General features: G+C 49.1%; 5 pseudogenes; all 5 read right to left on the bottom strand.

Moving 5' to 3' along the window:
• Positions 1 to 1,189: 1,189 nt before the first annotated feature.
• LOC124719853 lies at positions 1,190 to 1,402 on the bottom strand (annotated as a pseudogene).
• Positions 1,403 to 4,680: 3,278 nt separating this feature from the next.
• Positions 4,681 to 4,893, bottom strand: LOC124719846 (annotated as a pseudogene).
• A 3,267-nt stretch (positions 4,894 to 8,160) lies between these two features.
• On the bottom strand, positions 8,161 to 8,373 carry LOC124719840 (annotated as a pseudogene).
• Positions 8,374 to 11,655: 3,282 nt separating this feature from the next.
• On the bottom strand, positions 11,656 to 11,868 carry LOC124719833 (annotated as a pseudogene).
• Positions 11,869 to 15,150: 3,282 nt separating this feature from the next.
• LOC124721209 lies at positions 15,151 to 15,366 on the bottom strand (annotated as a pseudogene).
• Between the last annotated feature and the right edge of the window lie 1,792 nt (positions 15,367 to 17,158).

Raw genomic sequence — 17,158 nt, 5'->3', positions numbered from 1 at the left:
GCCAGCAGGTAGGATGGGAGACCCTATCGGAGGCACCGGCGAAATCTAGGGATCAATTGCAGCCGGGGTTCGAGCGTCGGCGGTGGGTGAGTAAGACAGCATCACGGTATATAGAAGCAGCGGTGAAGGTGGTTCGATTCGAAACGCCACATGATTGAGTGGGACAAAGTACCTTATTCATTCCCTGTTTAAGACGTGAAGCCACACTTCGTGCCACCAACTTATAATCAGTGTTAAGAACGGTGATGGGACGTACGTCTTTAGCCCATCAGTGACCTGTGACCTTTGGATTAAAGCCAATATGTACAGCTAGAAAATCGGCGGGTAGCTCGCAACCAGCAAAAATCTCCTCGCACATTTTGCAGAAGCGGTCTCCTAACAGGCCGGAAAACCTAGCACTTCGATTAGTGCTGGAATGGCACAATCGAAGGGCGGTATCCTTGCGGAGTACCGCCAGAGATGAAAAACCGCAGTGTCAGGGCCTAAATGCTTGCAGCGTGTGCGTTCCACATGAGGGAGTGACATACGGTGGTGCGGGCTGATATGGTAACAGGCGACCGTCGAAAACATCGCAAAAGCAAGTGCCGGAAGGAACGACAATATACGAGAGCACTCGTCAACAGCCCAGTACTACCCTCCATGTCGAGGAGTAAACTGCGACTCCTATTTGAACGCCGCTAGCTGCCAGGGCAGTGGAGAAGCCGTGAGGCCGCCCCACAGCAGCGTCAGGCCGGTGCGAGCTATACTGGCGCGAGCTACACCTAGCCGAGTGCTTACGTCGTCCACCACCTACTGCATATGTGTGTGTGCGTGTGTACACACGTATTCTGCGTGCGTGCGGCGGCGACGACGACGACGACGTTCGCGAGGAGCTAAGGTTATAACTCCAAACAATTTAATTAAAATTATCTGTGACCAGACCATAAGAGACGCTAACGAGGCATCCGAAGGCACTGTCCTGTGCCCCCATAAATTACCAGCCTAGCGTAATGCGGCTGCAAGTGCGGTCCGGCTAACCGCAAAAAAAAAAAAAAAAATTACTTAAGATAATCTTAAATTAATTAAAAGAAATCGTGGTGTGTAAGCAACTAACTACTGGGCACATCAACAACTACGACAAGTTTTGCTACCAGCGGAATATCTGATCACTGCAGAATGTTAACCCATTTCAGGCTGTGTTTTAATTAATTTTAGGTGGGCCGATCCCGGCGGTACTGCAATGCCGGGCCAACCCGCTACAGAGGTGGAGCAAGCCCCTAGCACTCCGTCAGAAGCCAAAAATGAGTTTAATATTCTGGTCGTGTGATGCAGGACGTATCAGATATTAAGCTGATAAGAACAGATACTACACTTTTTTTCCCTCCTACCTCCCCTATAGCCCTACCTTTTCCTCTCCAAAAATGCCGCCATCCTCTAGTGTCGACGCAGCACGTAAAGCAGGGTGTTGTTAGTAGCAAGACTTATTGCCATAAACCGAAAATAAAAGCGGAGGCATACTCTGCTATGCCTCAGGGGGCGACGACACACTACTCAGAAACACACCTCCCTCTGCAGGTGTGAGGCAAGTGATGATTTTAAAAACTAAATAGAAAGAAATAAATAAAGACAGAAATGAAGGCAAAATAAAAAAAAAACAACGACGCAGCACACTCAAACGAACTGGCGAGATAATCCCATCGCCCATAGAATTAACAAAGTAATAATCCTCTAAGATAGATTATGCGTTTTCCAATTTTCCAATAATTTTTCATACAAGGTTCACACAATTCGCATGTTACCAATTTCCATATTATCAGTATCACAGAACAGTCTACTCTAGTGATGCCCAGAAGGCCAATATCAAATCTGGGGTATGGGTAAGTCAAGGGTAGTTTGAAAGTCCGAGTGACAAAGATCCAGGGGTACACTCAGGCAATTCTTATACGAGGTGCCTTAGTTAGCCCGGAACACCTTTTGATAACCATGAACCATTGCAACTTTAAGAAATCTTGCAAAAGTAATGGTATATTTCCGGTCAGATTCCGCCAGGCGATGCTGGCTCCAAAGGTAGTCCATGAAAGAGACAGCATCTGCGAGGCAAAGGTCATAGATCGTGAAAATGCTTTGGCCCAAGAGACACACCATTGCGTTACGTCGTGTTCGGGGGTTGGTCTGAATACCAGGGTTAAGGAACCAGTCGACTGACACATAGTCCAGTGTAGTCCCACCGATCAGCGTTAATAGCACACGTGCAAGGTCCCACACTTCTGTGACGGGAGGGCATAGGAGACGATGCTCTCTGGTGTCTACGTCACCACATCGGCCGCAAGCAGCCGAGGGCCATAGGAGGATGGCCGCCAGGCGATGATTAGTGGGTATTAAATTGTTTACAACGCGATACCATAGCGCTGAAACTTCTGTGGGAAGGGCTAGGTGGTTGATATTAGCCCAAGCGTGGTGCCAGATGACCGACGGTCGTCTGTCCTCCAATTTGTGTGGTGTGAGCTGGCCTCGAAGCGCCTAGTAAAGGCGCTTCGATGTGCGTGCCTTGTCGGTGGCCACTGCTAGGATGTAACTTTGATTGAGGTGATAGTCCTTGACTGTCGTCATCCGGAATGGAATATGTGTCAAGCATACTGGTGCACGCGCCGATTGTAGGCGATAACGGTCGAAAAGCACCGCTGTTGTCCCACCTGGGTCAATCTCACGCAAAGTGGCGATACGGTGAATCAGGATTGCCGCACATTTGTGGGGAAAGTCAATGAGTCCAAGGCGACTATCGACTTTTGGCAGTGTACAAGTCTGTGCATCAACTTTGAATAGTGCACGCCGCCACAATAGGCAATATACTGTTTGTGAGATGGCTCTGCTGGTTTGTTTCGGTAGCGTAAGGAGTTGTGCTACATACCATGCCCGTGATAGGATGTAAGTATTAATCAGTTGGATTCGTTGATGGAGGTCGAGTCGTTGATCAGTGTGACTCACGCAAAGTCCTCTGATGCGCGTGAGAATCCGCCTGCACGTGAGTGTTAACATGCGCTGTGGACAGGCAGTCACCTCAAGACCCAAGATACGTTGTTCCCCTACAATCCGGTAGCATGGGCGTTCGATGGTCAATGATCGTGGTCCTAGTGGGATTAGCACCATTTTGTTGGATTTTAACATGGCACCGGATGCTCGTTCATAAACGTGGAGGACTCGGCGAACCGAATCGATGTCCCTGGCGTTTGCTACAAACACACCTACACCATCCGCCTACGCCACACTGCGGAAGGTGACGCCTGGGAAAGGAACACCATCGACCATCCGTCCGATGTCACGCAGCATGGGGTACAGCGCCAAAGCGATAAAATACACTGACAAGGGACACCCTTGTCGAACTGATCGTCTGATGGAAATTGGTCGTGATCTGCAACCGTTCACAATGATTGTGGAATTTGCTCCATCCAAGAAGTGCCGGATGACTCTTATGAAGTGCTCCCCGAAACCCATCCGCTACATAACGGCCAGCAGGTAGGATGGGAGACCCTATCGGAGGCACCGGCGAAATCTAGGGATCAATTGCAGCCGGGGTTCGAGCGTCGGCGGTGGGTGAGTAAGACAGCATCACGGTATATAGAAGCAGCGGTGAAGGTGGTTCGATTCGAAACGCCACATGATTGAGTGGGACAAAGTACCTTATTCATTCCCTGTTTAAGACGTGAAGCCACACTTCGTGCCACCAACTTATAATCAGTGTTAAGAACGGTGATGGGACGTACGTCTTTAGCCCATCAGTGACCTGTGACCTTTGGATTAAAGCCAATACGTACAGCTAGAAAATCGGCGGGTAGCTCGCAACCAGCAAAAATCTCCTCGCACATTTTGCAGAAGCGGTCTCCTAACAGGCCGGAAAACCTAGCACTTCGATTAGTGCTGGAATGGCACAATCGAAGGGCGGTATCCTTGCGGAGTACCGCCAGAGATGAAAAACCGCAGTGTCAGGGCCTAAATGCTTGCAGCGTGTGCGTTCCACATGAGGGAGTGACATACGGTGGTGCGGGCTGATATGGTAACAGGCGACCGTCGAAAACATCGCAAAAGCAAGTGCCGGAAGGAACGACAATATACGAGAGCACTCGTCAACAGCCCAGTACTACCCTCCATGTCGAGGAGTAAACTGCGACTCCTATTTGAACGCCGCTAGCTGCCAGGGCAGTGGAGAAGCCGTGAGGCCGCCCCACAGCAGCGTCAGGCCGGTGCGAGCTATACTGGCGCGAGCTACACCTAGCCGAGTGCTTACGTCGTCCACCACCTACTGCATATGTGTGTGTGCGTGTGTACACACGTATTCTGCGTGCGTGCGGCGGCGACGACGACGACGACGTTCGCGAGGAGCTAAGGTTATAACTCCAAACAATTTAATTAAAATTATCTGTGACCAGACCATAAGAGACGCTAACGAGGCATCCGAAGGCACTGTCCTGTGCCCCCATAAATTACCAGCCTAGCGTAATGCGGCTGCAAGTGCGGTCCGGCTAACCGCAAAAAAAAAAAAAAAAAAAAAAAATTACTTAAGATAATCTTAAATTAATTAAAAGAAATCGTGGTGTGTAAGCAACTAACTACTGGGCACATCAACAACTACGACAAGTTTTGCTACCAGCGGAATATCTGATCACTGCAGAATGTTAACCCATTTCAGGCTGTGTTTTAATTAATTTTAGGTGGGCCGATCCCGGCGGTACTGCAATGCCGGGCCAACCCGCTACAGAGGTGGAGCAAGCCCCTAGCACTCCGTCAGAAGCCAAAAATGAGTTTAATATTCTGGTCGTGTGATGCAGGACGTATCAGATATTAAGCTGATAAGAACAGATACTACACTTTTTTTCCCTCCTACCTCCCCTATAGCCCTACCTTTTCCTCTCCAAAAATGCCGCCATCCTCTAGTGTCGACGCAGCACGTAAAGCAGGGTGTTGTTAGTAGCAAGACTTATTGCCATAAACCGAAAATAAAAGCGGAGGCATACTCTGCTATGCCTCAGGGGGCGACGACACACTACTCAGAAACACACCTCCCTCTGCAGGTGTGAGGCAAGTGATGATTTTAAAAACTAAATAGAAAGAAATAAATAAAGACAGAAATGAAGGCAAAATAAAAAAAAAACAACGACGCAGCACACTCAAACGAACTGGCGAGATAATCCCATCGCCCATAGAATTAACAAAGTAATAATCCTCTAAGATAGATTTTGCGTTTTCCAATTTTCCAATAATTTTTCATACAAGGTTCACACAATTCGCATGTTACCAATTTCCATATTATCAGTATCACAGAACAGTCTACTCTAGTGATGCCCAGAAGGCCAATATCAAATCTGGGGTATGGGTAAGTCAAGGGTAGTTTGAAAGTCCGAGTGACAAAGATCCAGGGGTACACTCAGGCAATTCTTATACGAGGTGCCTTAGTTAGCCCGGAACACCTTTTGATAACCATCAACCATTGCAACTTTAAGAAATCTTGCAAAAGTAATGGTATATTTCCGGTCAGATTCCGCCAGGCGATGCTGGCTCCAAAGGTAGTCCATGAAAGAGACAGCATCTGCGAGGCAAAGGTCATAGATCGTGAAAATGGTTTGGCCCAAGAGACACACCACTGCGTTACGTCGTGTTCGGGGGTTGGTCTGAATACCAGGGTTAAGGAACCAGTCGACTGACACATAGTCCAGTGTAGTCCCACCGATCAGCGTTAATAGCACACGTGCAAGGTCCCACACTTCTGTGACGTGAGGGCATAGGAGACGATGCTCTCTGTTGTCTACGTCACCACATCGGCCGCAAGCAGCCGAGGGCCATAGGAGGATGGCCGCCAGGCGATGATTAGTGGGTATTAAATTGTTTACAACGCGATACCATAGCGCTGAAACTTCTGTGGGAAGGGCTAGGTGGTTGATATTAGCCCAAGCGTGGTGCCAGATGACCGACGGTCGTCTGTCCTCCAATTTGTGTGGTGTGAGCTGGCCTCGAAGCGCCTAGTAAAGGCGCTTCGATGTGCGTGCCTTGTCGGTGGCCACTGCTAGGATGTAACTTTGATTGAGGTGATAGTCCTTGACTGTCGTCATCCGGAATGGAATATGTGTCAAGCATACTGGTGCACGCGCCGATTGTAGGCGATAACGGTCGAAAAGCACCGCTGTTGTCCCACCTGGGTCAATCTCACGCAAAGTGGCGATACGGTGAATCAGGATTGCCGCACATTTGTGGGGAAAGTCAATGAGTCCAAGGCGACTATCGACTTTTGGCAGTGTACAAGTCTGTGCATCAACTTTGAATAGTGCACGCCGCCACAATAGGCAATATACTGTTTGTGAGATGGCTCTGCTGGTTTGTTTCGGTAGCGTAAGGAGTTGTGCTACATACCATGCCCGTGATAGAATGTAAGTATTAATCAGTTGGATTCGTTGATGGAGGTCGAGTCGTTGATCAGTGTGACTCACGCAAAGTCCTCTGATGCGCGTGAGAATCCGCCTGCACGTGAGTGTTAACATGCGCTGTGGACAGGCAGTCACCTCAAGACCCAAGATACGTTGTTCCCCTACAATCCGGTAGCATGGGCGTTCGATGGTCAATGATCGTGGTCCTAGTGGGATTAGCACCATTTTGTTGGATTTTAACATGGCACCGGATGCTCGTTCATAAACGTGGAGGACTCGGCGAACCGAATCGATGTCCCTGGCGTTTGCTACAAACACACCTACACCATCCGCCTACGCCACACTGCGGAAGGTGACGCCTGGGAAAGGAACACCATCGACCATCCGTCCGATGTCACGCAGCATGGGGTACAGCGCCAAAGCGATAAAATACACTGACAAGGGACACCCTTGTCGAACTGATCGTCTGATGGGAATTGGTCGTGATCTGCAACCGTTCACAATGATTGTGGAATTTGCTCCATCCAAGAAGTGCCGGATGACTCTTATGAAGTGCTCCCCGAAACCCATCCGCTACATAACGGCCAGCAGGTAGGATGGGAGACCCTATCGGAGGCACCGGCGAAATCTAGGGATCAATTGCAGCCGGGGTTCGAGCGTCGGCGGTGGGTGAGTAAGACAGCATCACGGTATATAGAAGCAGCGGTGAAGGTGGTTCGATTCGAAACGCCACATGATTGAGTGGGACAAAGTACCTTATTCATTCCCTGTTTAAGACGTGAAGCCACACTTCGTGCCACCAACTTATAATCAGTGTTAAGAACGGTGATGGGACGTACGTCTTTAGCCCATCAGTGACCTGTGACCTTTGGATTAAAGCCAATACGTACAGCTAGAAAATCGGCGGGTAGCTCGCAACCAGCAAAAATCTCCTCGCACATTTTGCAGAAGCGGTCTCCTAACAGGCCGGAAAACCTAGCACTTCGATTAGTGCTGGAATGGCACAATCGAAGGGCGGTATCCTTGCGGAGTACCGCCAGAGATGAAAAACCGCAGTGTCAGGGCCTAAATGCTTGCAGCGTGTGCGTTCCACATGAGGGAGTGACATACGGTGGTGCGGGCTGATATGGCAACAGGCGACCGTCGAAAACATCGCAAAAGCAAGTGCCGGAAGGAACGACAATATACGAGAGCACTCGTCAACAGCCCAGTACTACCCTCCATGTCGAGGAGTAAACTGCGACTCCTATTTGAACGCCGCTAGCTGCCAGGGCAGTGGAGAAGCCGTGAGGCCGCCCCACAGCAGCGTCAGGCCGGTGCGAGCTATACTGGCGCGAGCTACACCTAGCCGAGTGCTTACGTCGTCCACCACCTACTGCATATGTGTGTGTGCGTGTGTACACACGTATTCTGCGTGCGTGCGGCGGCGACGACGACGACGTTCGCGAGGAGCTAAGGTTATAACTCCAAACAATTTAATTAAAATTATCTGTGACCAGACCATAAGAGACGCTAACGAGGCATCCGAAGGCACTGTCCTGTGCCCCCATAAATTACCAGCCTAGCGTAATGCGGCTGCAAGTGCGGTCCGGCTAACCGCAAAAAAAAAAAAAAAATTACTTAAGATAATCTTAAATTAATTAAAAGAAATCGTGGTGTGTAAGCAACTAACTACTGGGCACATCAACAACTACGACAAGTTTTGCTACCAGCGGAATATCTGATCACTGCAGAATGTTAACCCATTTCAGGCTGTGTTTTAATTAATTTTAGGTGGGCCGATCCCGGCGGTACTGCAATGCCGGGCCAACCCGCTACAGAGGTGGAGCAAGCCCCTAGCACTCCGTCAGAAGCCAAAAATGAGTTTAATATTCTGGTCGTGTGATGCAGGACGTATCAGATATTAAGCTGATAAGAACAGATACTACACTTTTTTTCCCTCCTACCTCCCCTATAGCCCTACCTTTTCCTCTCCAAAAATGCCGCCATCCTCTAGTGTCGACGCAGCACGTAAAGCAGGGTGTTGTTAGTAGCAAGACTTATTGCCATAAACCGAAAATAAAAGCGGAGGCATACTCTGCTATGCCTCAGGGGGCGACGACACACTACTCAGAAACACACCTCCCTCTGCAGGTGTGAGGCAAGTGATGATTTTAAAAACTAAATAGAAAGAAATAAATAAAGACAGAAATGAAGGCAAAATAAAAAAAAAACAGCGACACAGCACACTCAAACGAACTGGCGAGATAATCCCATCGCCCATAGAATTAACAAAGTAATAATCCTCTAAGATAGATTACGCGTTTTCCAATTTTCCAATAATTTTTCATACAAGGTTCACACAATTCGCATGTTACCAATTTCCATATTATCAGTATCACAGAACAGTCTACTCTAGTGATGCCCAGAAGGCCAATATCAAATCTGGGGTATGGGTAAGTCAAGGGTAGTTTGAAAGTCCGAGTGACAAAGATCCAGGGGTACACTCAGGCAATTCTTATACGAGGTGCCTTAGTTAGCCCGGAACACCTTTTGATAACCATGAACCATTGCAACTTTAAGAAATCTTGCAAAAGTAATGGTATATTTCCGGTCAGATTCCGCCAGGCGATGCTGGCTCCAAAGGTAGTCCATGAAAGAGACAGCATCTGCGAGGCAAAGGTCATAGATCGTGAAAATGGTTTGGCCCAAGAGACACACCATTGCGTTACGTCGTGTTCGGGCGTTGGTCTGAATACCAGGGTTAAGGAACCAGTCGACTGACACATAGTCCAGTGTAGTCCCACCGATCAGCGTTAATAGCACACGTGCAAGGTCCCACACTTCTGTGACGTGAGGGCATAGGAGACGATGCTCTCTGGTGTCTACGTCACCACATCGGCCGCAAGCAGCCGAGGGCCATAGGAGGATGGCCGCCAGGCGATGATTAGTGGGTATTAAATTGTTTACAACGCGATACCATAGCGCTGAAACTTCTGTGGGAAGGGCTAGGTGGTTGATATTAGCCCAAGCGTGGTGCCAGATGACCGACGGTCGTCTGTCCTCCAATTTGTGTGGTGTGAGCTGGCCTCGAAGCGCCTAGTAAAGGCGCTTCGATGTGCGTGCCTTGTCGGTGGCCACTGCTAGGATGTAACTTTGATTGAGGTGATAGTCCTTGACTGTCGTCATCCGGAATGGAATATGTGTCAAGCATACTGGTGCACGCGCCGATTGTAGGCGATAACGGTCGAAAAGCACCGCTGTTGTCCCACCTGGGTCAATCTCACGCAAAGTGGCGATACGGTGAATCAGGATTGCCGCACATTTGTGGGGAAAGTCAATGAGTCCAAGGCGACTATCGACTTTTGGCAGTGTACAAGTCTGTGCATCAACTTTGAATAGTGCACGCCGCCACAATAGGCAATATACTGTTTGTGAGATGGCTCTGCTGGTTTGTTTCGGTAGCATAAGGAGTTGTGCTACATACCATGCCCGTGATAGGATGTAAGTATTAATCAGTTGGATTCGTTGATGGAGGTCGAGTCGTTGATCAGTGTGACTCACGCAAAGTCCTCTGATGCGCGTGAGAATCCGCCTGCACGTGAGTGTTAACATGCGCTGTGGACAGGCAGTCACCTCAAGACCCAAGATACGTTGTTCCCCTACAATCCGGTAGCATGGGCGTTCGATGGTCAATGATCGTGGTCCTAGTGGGATTAGCACCATTTTGTTGGATTTTAACATGGCACCGGATGCTCGTTCATAAACGTGGAGGACTCGGCGAACCGAATCGATGTCCCTGGCGTTTGCTACAAACACACCTACACCATCCGCCTACGCCACACTGCGGAAGGTGACGCCTGGGAAAGGAACACCATCGACCATCCGTCCGATGTCACGCAGCATGGGGTACAGCGCCAAAGCGATAAAATACACTGACAAGGGACACCCTTGTCGAACTGATCGTCTGATGGGAATTGGTCGTGATCTGCAACCGTTCACAATGATTGTGGAATTTGCTCCATCCAAGAAGTGCCGGATGACTCTTATGAAGTGCTCCCCGAAACCCATCCGCTACATAACGGCCAGCAGGTAGGATGGGAGACCCTATCGGAGGCACCGGCGAAATCTAGGGATCAATTGCAGCCGGGGTTCGAGCGTCGGCGGTGGGTGAGTAAGACAGCATCACGGTATATAGAAGCAGCGGTGAAGGTGGTTCGATTCGAAACGCCACATGATTGAGTGGGACAAAGTACCTTATTCATTCCCTGTTTAAGACGTGAAGCCACACTTCGTGCCACCAACTTATAATCAGTGTTAAGAACGGTGATGGGACGTACGTCTTTAGCCCATCAGTGACCTGTGACCTTTGGATTAAAGCCAATACGTACAGCTAGGAAATCGGCGGGTAGCTCGCAACCAGCAAAAATCTCCTCGCACATTTTGCAGAAGCGGTCTCCTAACAGGCCGGAAAACCTAGCACTTCGATTAGTGCTGGAATGGCACAATCGAAGGGCGGTATCCTTGCGGAGTACCGCCAGAGATGAAAAACCGCAGTGTCAGGGCCTAAATGCTTGCAGCGTGTGCGTTCCACATGAGGGAGTGACATACGGTGGTGCGGGCTGATATGGTAACAGGCGACCGTCGAAAACATCGCAAAAGCAAGTGCCGGAAGGAACGACAATATACGAGAGCACTCGTCAACAGCCCAGTACTACCCTCCATGTCGAGGAGTAAACTGCGACTCCTATTTGAACGCCGCTAGCTGCCAGGGCAGTGGAGAAGCCGTGAGGCCGCCCCACAGCAGCGTCAGGCCGGTGCGAGCTATACTGGCGCGAGCTACACCTAGCCGAGTGCTTACGTCGTCCACCACCTACTGCATATGTGTGTGTGCGTGTGTACACACGTATTCTGCGTGCGTGCGGCGGCGACGACGACGACGACGACGTTCGCGAGGAGCTAAGGTTATAACTCCAAACAATTTAATTAAAATTATCTGTGACCAGACCATAAGAGACGCTAACGAGGCATCCGAAGGCACTGTCCTGTGCCCCCATAAATTACCAGCCTAGCGTAATGCGGCTGCAAGTGCGGTCCGGATAACCGCAAAAAAAAAAAAAAAAAAAAAAAAATTACTTAAGATAATCTTAAATTAATTAAAAGAAATCGTGGTGTGTAAGCAACTAACTACTGGGCACATCAACAACTACGACAAGTTTTGCTACCAGCGGAATATCTGATCACTGCAGAATGTTAACCCATTTCAGGCTGTGTTTTAATTAGTTTTAGGTGGGCCGATCCCGGCGGTACTGCAATGCCGGGCCAACCCGCTACAGAGGTGGAGCAAGCCCCTAGCACTCCGTCAGAAGCCAAAAATGAGTTTAATATTCTGGTCGTGTGATGCAGGACGTATCAGATATTAAGCTGATAAGAACAGATACTACACTTTTTTTCCCTCCTACCTCCCCTATAGCCCTACCTTTTCCTCTCCAAAAATGCCGCCATCCTCTAGTGTCGACGCAGCACGTAAAGCAGGGTGTTGTTAGTAGCAAGACTTATTGCCATAAACCGAAAATAAAAGCGGAGGCATACTCTGCTATGCCTCAGGGGGCGACGACACACTACTCAGAAACACACCTCCCTCTGCAGGTGTGAGGCAAGTGATGATTTTAAAAACTAAATAGAAAGAAATAAATAAAGACAGAAATGAAGGCAAAATAAAAAAAAAACAACGACGCAGCACACTCAAACGAACTGGCGAGATAATCCCATCGCCCATAGAATTAACAAAGTAATAATCCTCTAAGATAGATTTTGCGTTTTCCAATTTTCCAATAATTTTTCATACAAGGTTCACACAATTCGCATGTTACCAATTTCCATATTATCAGTATCACAGAACAGTCTACTCTAGTGATGCCCAGAAGGCCAATATCAAATCTGGGGTATGGGTAAGTCAAGGGTAGTTTGAAAGTCCGAGTGACAAAGATCCAGGGGTACACTCAGGCAATTCTTATACGAGGTGCCTTAGTTAGCCCGGAACACCTTTTGATAACCATGAACCATTGCAACTTTAAGAAATCTTGCAAAAGTAATGGTATATTTCCGGTCAGATTCCGCCAGGCGATGCTGGCTCCAAAGGTAGTCCATGAAAGAGACAGCATCTGCGAGGCAAAGGTCATAGATCGTGAAAATGGTTTGGCCCAAGAGACACACCATTGCGTTACGTCGTGTTCGGGGGTTGGTCTGAATACCAGGGTTAAGGAACCAGTCGACTGACACATAGTCCAGTGTAGTCCCACCGATCAGCGTTAATAGCACACGTGCAAGGTCACACACTTCTGTGACGTGAGGGCATAGGAGACGATGCTCTCTGTTGTCTACGTCACCACATCGGCCGCAAGCAGCCGAGGGCCATAGGAGGATGGCCGCCAGGCGATGATTAGTGGGTATTAAATTGTTTACAACGCGATACCATAGCGCTGAAACTTCTGTGGGAAGGGCTAGGTGGTTGATATTAGCCCAAGCGTGGTGCCAGATGACCGACGGTCGTCTGTCCTCCAATTTGTGTGGTGTGAGCTGGCCTCGAAGCGCCTAGTAAAGGCGCTTCGATGTGCGTGCCTTGTCGGTGGCCACTGCTAGGATGTAACTTTGATTGAGGTGATAGTCCTTGACTGTCGTCATCCGGAATGGAATATGTGTCAAGCATACTGGTGCACGCGCCGATTGTAGGCGATAACGGTCGAAAAGCACCGCTGTTGTCCCACCTGGGTCAATCTCACGCAAAGTGGCGATACGGTGAATCAGGATTGCCGCACATTTGTGGGGAAAGTCAATGAGTCCAAGGCGACTATCGACTTTTGGCAGTGTACAAGTCTGTGCATCAACTTTGAATAGTGCACGCCGCCACAATAGGCAATATACTGTTTGTGAGATGGCTCTGCTGGTTTGTTTCGGTAGCGTAAGGAGTTGTGCTACATACCATGCCCGTGATAGAATGTAAGTATTAATCAGTTGGATTCGTTGATGGAGGTCGAGTCGTTGATCAGTGTGACTCACGCAAAGTCCTCTGATGTGCGTGAGAATCCGCCTGCACGTGAGTGTTAACATGCGCTGTGGACAGGCAGTCACCTCAAGACCCAAGATACGTTGTTCCCCTACAATCCGGTAGCATGGGCGTTCGATGGTCAATGATCGTGGTCCTAGTGGGATTAGCACCATTTTGTTGGATTTTAACATGGCACCGGATGCTCGTTCATAAACGTGGAGGACTCGGCGAACCGAATCGATGTCCCTGGCGTTTGCTACAAACACACCTACACCATCCGCCTACGCCACACTGCGGAAGGTGACGCCTGGGAAAGGAACACCATCGACCATCCGTCCGATGTCACGCAGCATGGGGTACAGCGCCAAAGCGATAAAATACACTGACAAGGGACACCCTTGTCGAACTGATCGTCTGATGGGAATTGGTCGTGATCTGCAACCGTTCACAATGATTGTGGAATTTGCTCCATCCAAGAAGTGCCGGATGACTCTTATGAAGTGCTCCCCGAAACCCATCCGCTACATAACGGCCAGCAGGTAGGATGGGAGACCCTATCGGAGGCACCGGCGAAATCTAGGGATCAATTGCAGCCGGGGTTCGAGCGTCGGCGGTGGGTGAGTAAGACAGCATCACGGTATATAGAAGCAGCGGTGAAGGTGGTTCGATTCGAAACGCCACATGATTGAGTGGGACAAAGTACCTTATTCATTCCCTGTTTAAGACGTGAAGCCACACTTCGTGCCACCAACTTATAATCAGTGTTAAGAACGGTGATGGGACGTACGTCTTTAGCCCATCAGTGACCTGTGACCTTTGGATTAAAGCCAATACGTACAGCTAGAAAATCGGCGGGTAGCTCGCAACCAGCAAAAATCTCCTCGCACATTTTGCAGAAGCGGTCTCCTAACAGGCCGGAAAACCTAGCACTTCGATTAGTGCTGGAATGGCACAATCGAAGGGCGGTATCCTTGCGGAGTACCGCCAGAGATGAAAAACCGCAGTGTCAGGGCCTAAATGCTTGCAGCGTGTGCGTTCCACATGAGGGAGTGACATACGGTGGTGCGGGCTGATATGGTAACAGGCGACCGTCGAAAACATCGCAAAAGCAAGTGCCGGAAGGAACGACAATATACGAGAGCACTCGTCAACAGCCCAGTACTACCCTCCATGTCGAGGAGTAAACTGCGACTCCTATTTGAACGCCGCTAGCTGCCAGGGCAGTGGAGAAGCCGTGAGGCCGCCCCACAGCAGCGTCAGGCCGGTGCGAGCTATACTGGCGCGAGCTACACCTAGCCGAGTGCTTACGTCGTCCACCACCTACTGCACATGTGTGTGTGCGTGTGTACACACGTATTCTGCGTGCGTGCGGCGGCGACGACGACGACGACGACGTTCGCGAGGAGCTAAGGTTATAACTCCAAACAATTTAATTAAAATTATCTGTGACCAGACCATAAGAGACGCTAACGAGGCATCCGAAGGCACTGTCCTGTGCCCCCATAAATTACCAGCCTAGCGTAATGCGGCTGCAAGTGCGGTCCGGCTAACCGCAAAAAAAAAAAAAAAAAAAAAAAAATTACTTAAGATAATCTTAAATTAATTAAAAGAAATCGTGGTGTGTAAGCAACTAACTACTGGGCACATCAACAACTACGACAAGTTTTGCTACCAGCGGAATATCTGATCACTGCAGAATGTTAACCCATTTCAGGCTGTGTTTTAATTAATTTTAGGTGGGCCGATCCCGGCGGTACTGCAATGCCGGGCCAACCCGCTACAGAGGTGGAGCAAGCCCCTAGCACTCCGTCAGAAGCCAAAAATGAGTTTAATATTCTGCTGGTCGTGTGATGCAGGACGTATCAGATATTAAGCTGATAAGAACAGATACTACACTTTTTTTCCCTCCTACCTCCCCTATAGCCCTACCTTTTCCTCTCCAAAAATGCCGCCATCCTCTAGTGTCGACGCAGCACGTAAAGCAGGGTGTTGTTAGTAGCAAGACTTATTGCCATAAACCGAAAATAAAAGCGGAGGCATACTCTGCTATGCCTCAGGGGGCGACGACACACTACTCAGAAACACACCTCCCTCTGCAGGTGTGAGGCAAGTGATGATTTTAAAAACTAAATAGAAAGAAATAAATAAAGACAGAAATGAAGGCAAAATAAAAAAAAAACAGCGACGCAGCACACTCAAACGAACTGGCGAGATAATCCCATCGCCCATAGAATTAACAAAGTAATAATCCTCTAAGATAGATTATGCGTTTTCCAATTTTCCAATAATTTTTCATACAAGGTTCACACAATTCGCATGTTACCAATTTCCATATTATCAGTATCACAGAACAGTCTACTCTAGTGATGCCCAGAAGGCCAATATCAAATCTGGGGTATGGGTAAGCCAAGGGTAGTTTGAAAGTCCGAGTGACAAAGATCCAGGGGTACACTCAGGCAATTCTTATACGAGGTGCCTTAGTTAGCCCGGAACACCTTTTGATAACCATCAACCATTGCAACTTTAAGAAATCTTGCAAAAGTAATGGTATATTTCCAGGCAGATTCCGCCAGGCGATGCTGGCTCCAAAGGTAGTCCATGAAAGAGACAGCTTCTGCGAGGCAAAGGTCATAGATCGTGAAAATAGTTTGGCCCAAGAGACACACCATTGCGTTACGTCGTGTTCGGGGGTTGGTCTGAATATCAGGGGTAAGGAACCAGTCGACTGACACATAGTCCAGTGTAGTCCCACCGATCAGCGTTAATAGCACACGTGCAAGGTCCCACACTTCTGTGACGTGAGGGCATAGGAGACGATGCTCTCTGGTGTCTACGTCACCACATCGGCCGCAAGCAGCCGAGGGCCATAGGAGGATGGCCGCCAGGCGATGATTAGTGGGTATTAAATTGTTTACAACGCGATACCATAGCGCTGAAACTTCTGTGGGAAGGGCTAGGTGGTTGATATTAGCCCAAGCGTGGTGCCAGATGACCGACGGTCGTCTGTCCTCCAATTTGTGTGGTGTGAGCTGGCCTCGAAGCGCCTAGTAAAGGCGCTTCGATGTGCGTGCCTTGTCGGTGGCCACTGCTAGGATGTAACTTTGATTGAGGTGATAGTCCTTGACTGTCGTCATCCGGAATGGAATATGTGTCAAGCATACTGGTGCACGCGCCGATTGTAGGCGATAACGGTCGAAAAGCACCGCTGTTGTCCCACCTGGGTCAATCTCACGCAAAGTGGCGATACGGTGAATCAGGATTGCCGCACATTTGTGGGGAAAGTCAATGAGTCCAAGGCGACTATCGACTTTTGGCAGTGTACAAGTCTGTGCATCAACTTTGAATAGTGCACGCCGCCACAATAGGCAATATACTGTTTGTGAGATGGCTCTGCTGGTTTGTTTCGGTAGCGTAAGGAGTTGTGCTACATACCATGCCCGTGATAGGATGTAAGTATTAATCAGTTGGATTCGTTGATGGAGGTCGAGTCGTTGATCAGTGTGACTCACGCAAAGTCCTCTGATGCGCGTGAGAATCCGCCTGCACGTGAGTGTTAACATGCGCTGTGGACAGGCAGTCACCTCAAGACCCAAGATACGTTGTTCCCCTACAATCCGGTAGCATGGGCGTTCGATGGTCAATGATCGTGGTCCTAGTGGGATTAGCACCATTTTGTTGGATTTTAACATGGCACCGGATGCTCGTTCATAAACGTGGAGGACTCGGCGAACCGAATCAA

The sequence above is a fragment of the Schistocerca piceifrons genome, chromosome 1 (assembly GCF_021461385.2).
Source record: "Schistocerca piceifrons isolate TAMUIC-IGC-003096 chromosome 1, iqSchPice1.1, whole genome shotgun sequence".
NCBI lineage: Eukaryota > Metazoa > Arthropoda > Insecta > Orthoptera > Acrididae > Schistocerca > Schistocerca piceifrons.
This window is presented reverse-complemented; position numbering and strand designations above follow the sequence as displayed.